The 13,375-nt window shown below is 42.1% G+C and overlaps 1 pseudogene; it reads right to left on the reverse strand.

Annotated features, from left to right (window-relative positions):
- Window positions 1-10,854: 10,854 nt before the first annotated feature.
- LOC100390451 (ras-related protein R-Ras2-like) lies at window positions 10,855-11,985 on the reverse strand (annotated as a pseudogene).
- Between the last annotated feature and the right edge of the window lie 1,390 nt (window positions 11,986-13,375).

The following is a 13,375-nucleotide window of genomic DNA, read 5'->3' on the forward strand; positions in this document are numbered from 1 at the left end:
GATTTCAAAGGGAATGCTTCCAGTTTTTGCCCATTCAGTATGATATTGGCTGTTGGTTTGTCATAAATAGCTTTTATTACTTTGAGATACATTCCACCGATACCGAGTTTATTGAGGGTTTTTAGCATAAAGGGCTGTTGTATTCTGTCAAATGCCTTCTCTGCGTCAATTGAGATAATCATGTGGTTTTTGTTTTTGGTTCTGTTTATGTGGTGAATTACGTTTATAGACTTGCATATGTTGAACCAGCCTCACATCCCCGGGATGAATCCTACTTGATCATGATGGATAAGTTTTTTGATTTGCTGTTGCAATCGGCTTGCCAGTATTTTATTGAAGATTTTTGCATCTATGTTCATCATGGATATTGGCCTGAAGTTTTCTTTTCTTGTTGGGTCTCTGCCGGGTTTTGGTAACAGGATGATGTTGGTCTCATAAAATAATTTGGGAAGGATTCCCTCTTTTTTGGATTATTCGGAATAGTTTCAGAAGGAATGGTACCAGTTCCTCTTTGTGTGTCTGGTAGAATTCGGTTGTGAACCCATCTGGACCTGGACTTTTTTTGTGTGGTAGGCTCTTAATTGCTGCCTCAACTTCAGACCTTGTTATTGGTCTATTCATAGTTTCAGCTTCCTCCTGGTTTAGGCTTGGGAGGACACAGGTGTCCAGGAATTTATCCATTTCTTCCAGGTTTACTAGTTTATGTGCATAGAGTTGTTTGTAATGTTCTCTGATGATGGTTTGAATTTCTGTGGAATCTGTGGTGATTTCCCCTTTATCGTTTTTTATTGCATCTATTTGGTTGTTCTCTCTTTTCTTTTTTTATCAGTCTGGCTAGTGGTCTATTTTGTTGATCTTTTCAAAAAACCAGCTCTTGATTTTTCGTAGGGTTTTTCGTGTCTCTATCTCCTTCAGTTCTGCTCTGATCTTAGTTATTTCTTGTCTTCTGCTGGGTTTTGAGTTTTTTTAATCTTGCTTCTCTAGCTCTTTCAATTTTGATGATAGGGTGTCAATTTTGGATTTCTCCACTCTTCTCATATGGGCACTTATTGCTATATATTTTCCTCTAGAGACTGCTTTAAATGTGTCCCAGAGATTATGGTATGTTGTGTCTCTGTTCTCGTTGGTTTCAAAGAACTTCTTTATTTCTGCCTTAATTTCATTGTTTATCCAGTCAACATTCAGGAGCCAGTTGTTCAGTTTCCATGAAGCTGTGCGGTTCTGGGTTAGTTTCTGAATTCTGAGTTCTACCTTGATTGCACTATGGTCTGAGAAACTGTTTGTTCTGATTTCCGTTGTTTTGCATTTGCTGAGGAGTGCTTTACTTCCAATTATGTGGTCAATTTTAGAGTAGGTGTGATGTGGTGCTGAGAAGAATGTATATTCTTTGGATTTGGGGTGGAGAGTTCTGTAGATGTCTATCAGGTTTGCTTGTTCCAGGTCTGAGTTCAAGCCCTAGATATCCTTGTTAATTTTCTGTCTGGTTGATCTGTCTAATATTGACAGTGGAGTGTTAAAGTCTCCCACTATTATTGTGTGGGAGTCTAAGTCTCTTTGTAAGCCATTAAGAACTTGCCTTATATATCTGGGTGCTCCTGTATTGGGTCCATATATATTTAGAATCATTAGCTCTTCTTGTTGTATCGATCCTTTTACCATAATGTAATGACCTTCTTTGTCTCTTCTGAGCTTTGTTGCTTTAAAGTCTATTTTATCAGAGATGAGAATTGAAACTCCTGCTTTTTTTTTTTTTGCTCTCCATTTGCTTGGTAAATCTTCCTCCATCCCTTTATTTTGAGCCTTTGTGTATCCCTGCATGTAAGATGGGTTTCCTGGATACAGCACACTGATGGGTTTTGATTTTTTATCCAATTTGCCAGTCTGTGTCTTTTGATTGGTGCATTTAGCCCATTTACATTTAGGGTTAATCTTGTTATGTGTGAATTTGATACTGCCATTTTGATGCTAGCTGGCTGTTTTGCCTGTTAGTTGTTGTAGATTCTTCATTTTGTTGATGCTCTTTAGCATTTAGTGTGCTTTTGGAATGGCTGGTACTGGTTGTTCCTTTCTATGTGTAGTGCCTCTTTCAGGAGCTCTTGTAAAGCAGGCCTGGTGGTGACAAAATCTCTGAGTACTTGCTTGTTCACAAAGGATTTTATTTTTCCTTCACTTATGAAGCTCAGTTTGGCTGGATATGTAATTCTGGGTTGAAAGTTCTTTTCTTTAAGGATGTTGAATATTGGCCCCCACTCTCTTCTTGCTTGTAGAGTTTCTGCCGAGAGATCTGCTGTGAGTCTGATGGGCTTCCCTTTGTGTGTGACCTGACCTTTCTCTCTGGCTGCCCTTAGTATTTTCTCCTTCATTTCAACCCTGGTGAATCTGACGATGATGTGCCTTGGGGTTGCTCTTCTTGCAGAGTATCTTTGTGGTGTTCTCTGTATTTCCTGGATTTGAGTGTTGGTCTGCCTTGCTAGGTTGGGGAACATTTCCTGGATAATATCCTGAAGAGTATTTTTCAGTTTGAATTTGTTCTCTTCGTCACATTCAGGTACACCTATCAAACGTAGGTTAGGTCTCTTCACATAGTCCCACATTTCTTGGAGACTTTGTTCATTCCTTTTTGCATTTTTTTCTCTAATCTTGGTTTCTCGTTTTATTTCATTGAGTTGATCTTCGACTTCTGATATTCTTTCTTCTGCTTGGTCAATTCGGCTGTTGAAACTTGTGCATGCTTCGCGAAGTTCTCGTGTTGTGTTTTTCAGCTCCTTCAATTCATTCATATTCCTTTCTAAGTTATCCATTCTGTTATCATTTCCTCGAATCTTTTTTCAAGGTTCTTAGTTTCTTTGCATTGATTTAGAACATGTTCTTTTAGCTCACAGAAGTTTCTCATTACCCACCTTCTGAAGTCTGATTCCATCATTTCGTCACACTCATTCTCCGTCCAGCTTTGTTCCCTTGCTGGTGAGGAGTTTTGGTCCTTTGTAGGAGGCGAGGTGTTCTGGTTTTGGGTGCTTTCCTCCTTTTTGCGCTGGTTTCTTCCCATCTTTGTGGATTTATCTACCTGTCATCTGAGTAGTTGCTGACTTTTCAATTGGGTCTCTGAGTGGACGCCCAGATTGTAGATGATGAGGTATTTCTGTCACTTGGTTTTCCTTCTACCAGTCTAGCCCCTCTGCTGTATGACTGCTGAGGTCCACTCCAGGCCCTGCTTGTCTGGGGTACACCTGTAGCAGCTGCAGAACAGTGAGGGATGCTACCAGTTCCTTCTTCTGCTATCTTTGTCCCAGAATGATGCCCACCTAATATCAGTCTGATCAGTCATTTTTGAGGTGATTCTGGATATACAGGGGTCAGGGAGCTCCTTGAGGAGACGGTCTGTACTTTATAGGAGCTCAAGTGCTGAGCTATGAGCTCTGTTGTTCATTCAGGGCTGTTAGGCTGCTACATTTATGTCTGCTGCAGCAGAACTCTTAAAACCCCTTTTTTTCCTCATGCTCTGTCTCAGGGAGTTGGGGCTTTCTTTATGAGTGTCCATTGCACTATCCTGCCCAGCTAGGAGGCAGTCTAGTCACTATTTGCCTGCCGAGGCTCTGCCCTGCTGATGTGGGGTCCGCCCTGTTGCTGCGGGCTCTGCCCCGCAGCCGCGGGCTCCACTGTGGGCTCCGCCCTGCTGCCATGCGCTCCGCCCTGCAGCGGAGTCTCTCTGTTATGGCGGGTTGCCTCGGCAATGGCAGGCTGCATCAGCAATGGGAGTGTACCTCAGTAGGGGTGGATTGCCTTGGTAATGGCAGACGCCCCTCCCCCACCGAGTTGCACCATCCTGGGTTCAGCTGTGGCCGCAGTGAAACTCTCCACCCAGAGCATTTCAAATTGCCGTTTTGTTTGTCCCTGTGGGGGTGAAACCCACCGAGCCTGCTCGCCTGACCCGTGCCTCAGAGTGCCTTTTTTTTTTTTTTTTTTTTTTTTTTTTAAGTTGAACGGATGGCTTTCTCCCAGGTGTTTTGGTCGCCTGCTGTTAGGGCACCGGGATCTGTGTGATTTCCCGTGCAGTGAGCCACTGCGCTGGCTCAAACGCCACTTCCCAGGAATCTCCTGGTCTGGCTCACTGTCAAGTCCCGTTTAATCAGATGGATATGCTAATCTGCCCTCCCAAATCTCAAATTGCCAGTTTAGCAGGGCACCCGGGCCAGTGTGTTTTGTGCGGATTGTTGCGGAGTGCCGCTGCGCTGCGGCATCGGTTGAAGCGGCCGCAACTGCCAAAAGGGCTGCGCTTGCATCCCGTGTCTCTCCTACACCTGGCAATTTCCCCGTTCTGTGGGCAACAAAGATCCGTCTGGAAATGCGGCTTTGACTCACCCTCTGAGCGTTCACTGAAAGCTGCGATCCTGAGTTGTTCTTACCGCGCCATCTTGAATCCTCCTCCTTGTGTGAGTTTCTTAATCCTGACTTCTAATTTGATTGCTTGGTAGTCTGAGAGACTGTTTGTTATAATTTCTGTTCTTTTGCATTTGCTGAGGAGTATTTTACTTTCAATTATGTGGTAAATTTTAGAATAAGTGCATGTGGTGCTGAGAAGAATGTATATTCTGTGGATTTAGGATGGAGAGTTCTGTACCTATCTATTAGGTTTGCTTGGTCCAGATCTGAGTTCAAGTCCTGGATATCCTTGTTAATTTTCTGTCTCATTGATCTAATATTGACAGTGGAGTGTTAAAGTGTCCCACTATTATTGTGTGGGAATCTAAGTCTCTTTGTAGTTCATTAAGAACTTACTTTATGTATCTGGGTGCTCCTGTATTGGGTGCAAGTATATTTAGGATAGTTAGCTCTTCTTGTTGCATTGATCCCTTTACCATTATGTAATGTCCTTTTTTGTTTCTTTTGATCTTTGTTGGTTTAACATCTGTTGTATCAGACACTAGGATTCCTGCTTTTTTTTTGCTCTCCATTTGCTTGGTAAATCTTCCTCCATCCCTTTAATTTGAGCCTATGTGTGTCTTTGTATGTGAGACAGGTCTCCTGAATACAGCACACCAATTGGTCTTTATCCAACTTACCGATCTGTGTCTTTTGATTGGGGCATTTATTCCCATTTACATTTAAGGTTAATATTGTTATGTGTGAATTTGATACTGCCATTTTGATGCTAGCTGGTTGTTTTGCTCATTTATTGGAGCAGTTTCTTCATGTGTCTTTACACTATGGTCTTTACAATTTGATATGTTTTTGCAGTGGCTGGTACTGGTTGTTCCTTTCCATATTTAGTGCTTCCTTCAGGAGCTCTTGTAAGGCAGGCATGGTGGTGACAAAATCTCTCAACAATTGCTTGCTGGTAAAGGATTTTATTTCTCCCTTGCTTATGAAATTTAGTTCGGCCGGATATGAAATTCTAGGTTGCAAATTCTTTTCTTTAAAGATGTTGAATATTGGGTCCCACTTTCTTTTGGATTGTATAGTTTCTGCTGAGAAATCTGCTATTAGTCTGATGGGCGTCCCTTTGTGGGGAACCCGACCTTTCTCTCTGGCTGCTCTTAGCATTTTTTCCTTCAGTTCAACCATGGTGAATCTGATGATTATGTGTCTTCGGGTTGCTCTTCTCGAGGAATATCTTTGTGGTGTTCTTTTTCCTGAATTTGAATGTTGGCCTCCTTGCTAGGTTGGGGTAATTCTCCTGGATAATATCCTGAAGGGTATTTTCCAACTTGGTTTCATTCTGTCACTTTCAGGAACACCAATCAAATGTGGATTTGGACTTTTCACATAATCCCATATTTCTTGGAGGCTTTGTTAATTTCTTTTCATTCTTTTTTCTCTAATCTTGCCTTATTGCTTTATTTCATTGAGTTGATCTTCAATCTCTGATATCCTCTCTTCTGCCTGATTGATTCAGCTATTGAAACTTGTTTATGCTTCACGACTTTCTCATGCTGTGTTTCTCAGCTCCGTCAAATTGTTTATGTTCTTCTCTATGCTGGTTATTCTAGTTAGCATTTCATCTGACCTTTTCTCAAGGTTCTTAGCTTCCTGGCATTGGATTAGAACACGCTCCTTCAGCTTGAAGTTTGTTATTACCCACCTTCTGAAGCCTGCTTCTGTCAATTTGTCAAACTCATTCTCCATCCAGTTTTGTTTTTTAGATGGTGAGGAGTTGTGATCCCTTGGAGGAGAAGAGCTGTTCTGGTTTTGGGGGATTTCAGCCTTTTGCACTGGTTTCTTCCCATCTTTGTGGAGTTATCTACTTTTGGTCTTTGAAGTTGGTGACCTTTGCATGGGGTGTGTGAGTGGACATTCTTTCTGTAGATGTTGGAACTATTTGTTTCTGTTTGTTAGTTTTCCTTCTAACAGGCTCCTCTGCTGCAGGCCTGTTGGAGTTTGCTGGAGATCCACTCTAGACCCTGTTTGGCTGGGAGTCACCACAAGGGGCTGCAGAGCAGCAAAGATTGCTGCCTGTTCCTTCCTCTGGTAGCTTTGTTTCAGAAGGGTACCTGCCAGATGCCCACCAGAGCTCTCCAGTATGAGGTGTCTTTCAGCCCCTGTGGGAAATGTCTCCCAGTCAGGATACATGGGGGTCAGGGAGCCACTTGAGAAGTCAGTCGGTCCCTTATCAGAGCTCGAGCACTTTATTGGGATATTCGTAGCTCCCTTCAGAACTGCCAGTCAGGGACATTTAAGTCTGCTGAAGGTGAACCCACAACTGTCCCTTTTCCCAGGTGCTCTGTCCCAGGAAGGTGGGGCTTTATTTATAACTCCCTGACATGCTGCTGCCTTTTTTCAGAGATGTCATACCCAGCAAGAAGGGAGTATGGTGATAGTCTGCCTGCAGAGGCCTTGCTGAGATGCCATGGGCTCTGCCCAGTTGCTGTATAAACTTCCGGGAGACTTTGTTTACACAGGCGAGGTGAAAACCACCTACCCGAGCCTCAGCAATGGTGGATACCCCTCCCCACATTGAGCTTGAGACTGCTGTGCTGGCTATGAGAATTTCAAGCCAGTGGATCTTAGCTTGCTGGACTTCATGCAGGTGGGACCCACCAAGCCACCAAGCTTGGCTCCCTGGCTTCAGCTCCTTTGTTTGGGGGAATGAGCAGTTAGTTCTGTCTCACTGGCATTCCAGGTACCACTGGGATATGAGAAAAAACACTGCTGTAGATAAAACAGCTGCCCAGTTTTGTGCTGGAAACCTGGGGCGCTGATGTTGTAGGCACTGGAGGGAATCTACTGACGTGCAGGTTGTGAAGACTGTGGGAAAAGCGCAGTATCTAAGCCAGTGTGCCAGTGTGTCAGGAAAAGTCCCTAATGGCTTCCGTTGGCTAGGAGATGGAGTTCTTTGGCCCCTTGCCTTCCCAGGTAAGGTAACAACCTGCCCTGCTTCAGCTCACCCTCTTTGGGCTACACCCACTCTTTAACCAGTCCCAGTGAAATGAACCTGATACCTGAGTTGGAAATGCAAAGATCACCCAGCTTCTGTGTCACTCTTGCTGGGAACTGCACCCTGGAGCTGTTCCTATTTGGCCATCTTGGTGGCTAAATGAATTTTTTTCCCTTAATTTCCTTTTCAGACTGCACATGGTTAGTATATAGAAACAACTGATTTTTGTGTGCTGATGCTGTATCTTGCAACTTTGCTAAATTTGTCTTGAACTCCTGACCTCAAGCGATTCTCCCAGCTCAGCCTCCCAAAGTGCCTGGGATTACAGGCATGAGCCATTATGTCCAGCCATGCTAAATTTATTAGTTCTAGCAGCTTTTCTCGTGGAATGTTTAGTGGTTGCTACATATCAAATCATGCCATTTGTGAACAGGGATAATTTTACTTCTTCCATTCTAACTTGAATGCCTTCAGTTTGTTTCTTACTTAACAAATTTGGCTAGTGCTTCAAGTATTTTGTTGAATAGAAGTGGTAAAATAGATATACTTGTCTTCTGCCTAATCCAGCAGAAAGTTTTCAGTCTTTCATTAATGGAAATGATGCATGTGGCCTTTTCATATGTGGCCATTATTATGTTCCTTCTGTTCTTTTTTTTTTTTTTTTGGAGACAGAGGCTTGCTCTGTCACCAGGCTGGAGTGCAGTGGTGCGATCTTGGCTCACTGCAACCTCCGCCTCCCAGGTTCAAGCAATTCTCCTGCCTCGGTCTCCTGAGTAAGTGGGACTACAGACACATGTCACCACACCCAGCTAATTTTTGTATTTTTAGTAGAGATGGGGTTTCACCAGGTTGGCCAGGATGGTCTCACCTGGTGATCCGCTCGCCTCAGCCTCCCAAAGTGCTAGGATTACAGATGAGAGCCACTGCACCTGGCCTCTATTCTTAATCTATTGAGGGTTTTTTGAGATGGAGTTTTGCTCTTGTTGCCCAGGCTAAAGTGCAATAACTCTATCTCAGCTCATTGCAACCTCCGCCTCTTGGGTTCAAGCAATTCTCCTGCCTCAGCCTCCTGAGCAGCTGGGACTACAGGCATGTGCCACCATGCCCAGCTAATTTTTTTTTTTTTTTGTATTTTTAGTAGAAACAGGGTTTCACCATGTTGACCAGGATGGTCTCGATCTCTTGACCTCGTGATCCACCCTCCTCAGCCTCCCAAAGTGCTGAGATTATAGGCATGAGCCACCGCGCCCAGCCGGGGTTTTTTTTGTTTTCTGATGCTTTTTTCTGCATTGGTTGAGATAATCAATCGTAGTCTTTTTTTTCCTCTTCATTCTGGTGATGTGATATACATTGGTTGATTGTCATCTGCTGAATCATCCTTGCATTCCAGGAATAAATCTTATTTGATTATGGTTTATAATCCTTTTAATGTGCTATTGAATTCTACTTGCTAGTATTTTGATGAGAATTTTTACACTAATATTCATCAGATATATTGGCCTATAGTTTTCTTGTAGTGTCTTTGCTTTTCTTTGGTATCAAGGTAACACTGCCCTCATAGAATGAGTTTGGAAGTGCTCCTGAATCTTCCGTTTTTTGGAAGAATTCTTTTTTTTTTTTTCAGATGGAGTTTCACTCTTGTTGCTCAGGCTGGAGTGCAATGGTGCCATTTCAGCTCACTGCAACATCTGCCTTCAAGCAATTCTCCTGCCTCAGCCTTCGTAGTAGCTGGGATTACAGGCATGCACCACCATGCTTCTCAAATTTTGTTTTTTTGGTAGAGATGGGGTTTCTCCACCTTGGTCAGACTGGTCTCAAACTCCCAGCCTCAGCTGATCTGGCTGCCTTGGCCTCCCAAAGTACCGGGATTACAGGTATGAGCCACCAAGCCTGGCAATTTTTGGATAATTTGAAGACAATTTGTCTTTGACAATTATTCCTTTAATGTTTGGTAGAATTCACCAGTGAATCCATGTGTCCTGGGCTTTTCATTATTGGGAGACTTTTGATCAGTGATTCAACCTCCTTACCAGTTAGAGATCTGTTCAGATTATTTATTTCTTCTGATTCAATCTTGGTAGGTTGTGTTTTTCTAGGAATTTGTCAATTTAATCTAGATTAACCAAGGTGTTGGCATACAATTCTTGAAAATACTCGCTTTTAATTCTTTTTATTTTTATAAAATTGATAATTATATTCCTCTTTTCTAATTTTCATTATTTGAGTATTTTTTTCTTACTCTGTCCATTTTCTTGATGTTTTAATAAAGTAACTCTTGGTTTCATTGATTTTCTCTTATTGCTTTTCTATTCTTGGTTTTGTTTTTCTTTGCTCTAATCTATATTATTACCTTAATTTTTCTAACTCTGGGTTTATTCTTCTTTTCTAGTTCCTTAATGTATTAAGTCAGATTGTAGATTTGAGATATTTCTTCTTATTATTTTTTTCTGTGATAACAGATTAATTTTAATTCTAGACCCGAAGCTGTATAAGGGTACAGGTCTTTAGACATTGTATAAATGTGTGTAATACCACTTAAAACCTCAAAAAAGGAACAGACTTTAGAATTGTTTAAACACAATCCACAGAATTAAAAACAAAACCAGAAGCCATTCACAGTTATACTATTGTCAATGAAAAGTTTCACACTTAATACTTGATATAACAGTCAATATCTGGTGGGATTGCATAGTCTCATCCTTTTGTACTGGCCACGTACTGGTCTTGTGCATACAACCAGATCAGACCAGCAAGTAAAAGTTCTGCCACAGCACCGGTAGTTTCCACTTCGTTTGCTTTGTCAGTTAAAAGTGAAGAGTGAAAATTAAATACTTGTCTTTGCATAGGCACAAGTATGCTGTGAAAGCACATTTGCTTACATACATATAAAATATTATTTGATAAGAAAATAATGTGTAAAAGTTTATAGCAAAAGCATGAATCATCTCTGACCCTAGAAAGACCAATTCCATATATTCCATTACTGTTATGTCATATAGTTTCCATTTTTTTTGAATCCCTTATCCAGAAATACTTGAAAAGACAGGCAGAAATTATTCATTTTTAACCTTAGCATGGCTGTGAAAAGAGTTAATTTAAAAAAAAAAACATCAAATATACTGAAATGCTTAAGTTTAGAATGAGTTGAAGTATTTGACCAGGTAGAATATTATCATCTTCAAGAGCGGGAGTAGTAACACAGGCTTTTGTAAGCAGTTTTTAATCCATAAATACAATAGGCATTTTGATACTGAGATGTCTCACTTCTGTAGATTCAATTCTGTGTATTTAAAGTTCGCTAAAGCTGACATTAAAAATTTTTAAATAGTCCAAAAAAATCACATTAAAAATCCATATATTTGTATTTGGAGTAACAGTAGACCACATGATTCCAGAAGTTAAAATTATTTCACAGCCTGTGGCTTTGGCTTGGCAAATGACCTAGGTTCCCAAGATGTTTTGACTCTATTACAATGTAAGCACTTAAAAAAGAACGTGTCTGTGTATATATAGATATATATTTTAAAGGAATCTGATAATCTATGAAACAGCCTTAACGTTTCCTTTAAATTTGCCTGGAAATGACCATTGCATTAGCTTCATGGAAAGAACTAGCCAGCGTCTTGTTCTAAAGCTAACAGGGTCATTATTTGTCTAAGGCTAGAATGGTACCAACAAGATGTAAACTGTAAGGAGAGGAGGAGGAGATGAGGCCTTTTCCTGGCATTTGGTAGGTAATACTCAAGGGATTCTAGAAAAATGACACAATGTTACTGCTCCTTATCTTTTTCTTTCCTCATTGGTTCTGGTGAAGGAGGACATTTCTGCTCTTGAAATTTCCTTATAACCCAGAGATGTTCATAGAAAGCTTGAGACCGGTTGTGATGGCTCATGCCTGTAATCTCAGCACCTTGGAAGGCCAAGACAGGAGGATCACTTGAGCCCAGGTGTTCAAGCAGCCAGGGCAACATAGTAAGACCCCATCTCTTAGAAAAAAGCTGAGCCTGGTGGGGCAAGCCTGTGATTCCAGCTACACCAGAAGTTGAGGGGAGAGGATCACTTAAGCCTAATAGTTCAAGGCTGCACTGAATTATGATCACACTACTGCACTCCAGCCAGGGTGTCAGTGAAGACCTTGTTTAAAAAAAAAAAAAAAAAGGCACACACTGCATTCATCCTAATCTTTGCTGATGCCTCCATATATATTACCCTAGGTTATTGTGCTAATTGCTGTCCTTCCTGTCTCTGATGATCCAGAGGTGCTTTATTACCCATTAAAATCATTGAAAACTCACCATGCTCCTTTACTCTAAGGAGAATCTATCTTTGGAATTGATAGGTTTCCTCAAAACTGCCTCTATCTTTGCCTGAAAAGACCAACAGGAAACTTACCAGTCCTCACACACCGTTGCCTCATGGCTGCAAACTCTTCTTGTCCTGTTGTCTGCAAAATACCTAGCCGGGTTGCTCTGTCATCTAGCATACACTGCTCTGTGTTCGAATCTTAAATGGTTGGATCACAATTCATTAAAAATAGGACTGGGCTGGGCGTGGTGACTCACACCTGTAATCCCAGCACTTTGGGTGGCTGAGGTGGGCGAATCATAAGGTCAGGAGTTCAAGACTAGCCAGCCAACGTGGTGAGACACCATCTCTAATACAAATACAAAAAATTAGCCAGGCATGGTGGTGGGCACCTGTAATCCCAGCTACCGGGGAGGCTGAGGCAGGAGAATCTCTTGAACCCGGGAAGCAGAGGTTGCAGATCATGCCAGGTGACGGTGCGAGAATCCGACTCAAAAAAAAAATAAAAACGAAAAAGACTGGAGGAACTGGATGCATCAATTTCCAGCAGGGGAGGGGCTCTCGGGCACCAGGATTTGTCAGAAGGGCTGGTCCTAGGGCAGCATGGTACCTGGGGCTGGCTGGGTCTTGCCCCAGGCACAGAGAAGTGTGTTGATTACCAGGGCCCCGGGCAGCGGGTGAGGGTGGGGGTGCTCCTCTATGCCTCTCTGCAGCACAGCTACCTATGCACATAAGAAAACACAGCACTGTTTTCTTAATTTTTATTTTAGGTTAAGTGGTACATGTACTGGTCTGTTATATAGGTAAATCGCATGTCCCAGGGGTTTGCTGTGCAGATAATTTTGTCACTAGGACAATAAACATAGCACACAATAGATAGTTTTTTACCCTGACCCTCCTCCTACCCTCTACCCCCAAGTATGCCCCAGAATCTGTTGTTTTCTTCGTTGTGTCCGTGTGTACTTGATGTTTAGCTACCACTTATAAGTGAGAACATGTGGTATTTGGTTTTCTGTTCCTATGTTAATTAACTTAGAATAACGTCCTCCAGTTCCATTCATTTTCCTGCAAAGGACATGACTGTATTTCTTTTTAATGGCTGCATAGTATTCCATGGTGTATGTGTGCCACTTTTTAAAATTATTATATTTTAAGTTCTGGGGTACATGCACAGAACATGCAGGTTTGTTACATAGGTATACACGTGCCATGGTGATATGCTGTACCCATCAACCCATCAGCTATATTAGGTATTTCTCCTAATGCTATCCCTCTCCTGGCCCCAAACTCATGACAGGCTCTGGTGTGTGATGTTCCCATCCCTGTGTCTCGCATTCTCATTGTTCAACTCCCACTTATGAGTCAAAACATGTGGTGTTTGGTTTTCTGTTCCTGTGTTAGTTTGCTGAGAATGATGGTTTCCAGCTTCATCCATGTCCCTGCAAATGATCTAACTCATTCTTTTTTTTTGGAGACAGTTTTCCTTTTGTTACCCACGCTGGAGTGCAATGGCGCGATCTTGGTTCACCGCAACCTCCGCATCCTAGGTTCAGGCAATTCTCCTGCCTCAGCCTCCTGAGTAGCTGGGATTACAGGCATGTGCCACCATGCCCAGCTAATTTTTTGTATTTTTAGTAGAGACGGGGTTTCACCGTGTTGACCAGGATGGTCTCGATCTCTTGACCTCGTGATCCACCC

This window comes from Callithrix jacchus, chromosome 2, assembly GCF_049354715.1.
Source record: "Callithrix jacchus isolate 240 chromosome 2, calJac240_pri, whole genome shotgun sequence".
NCBI classification, from domain to species: Eukaryota; Metazoa; Chordata; class Mammalia; order Primates; family Cebidae; genus Callithrix; species Callithrix jacchus.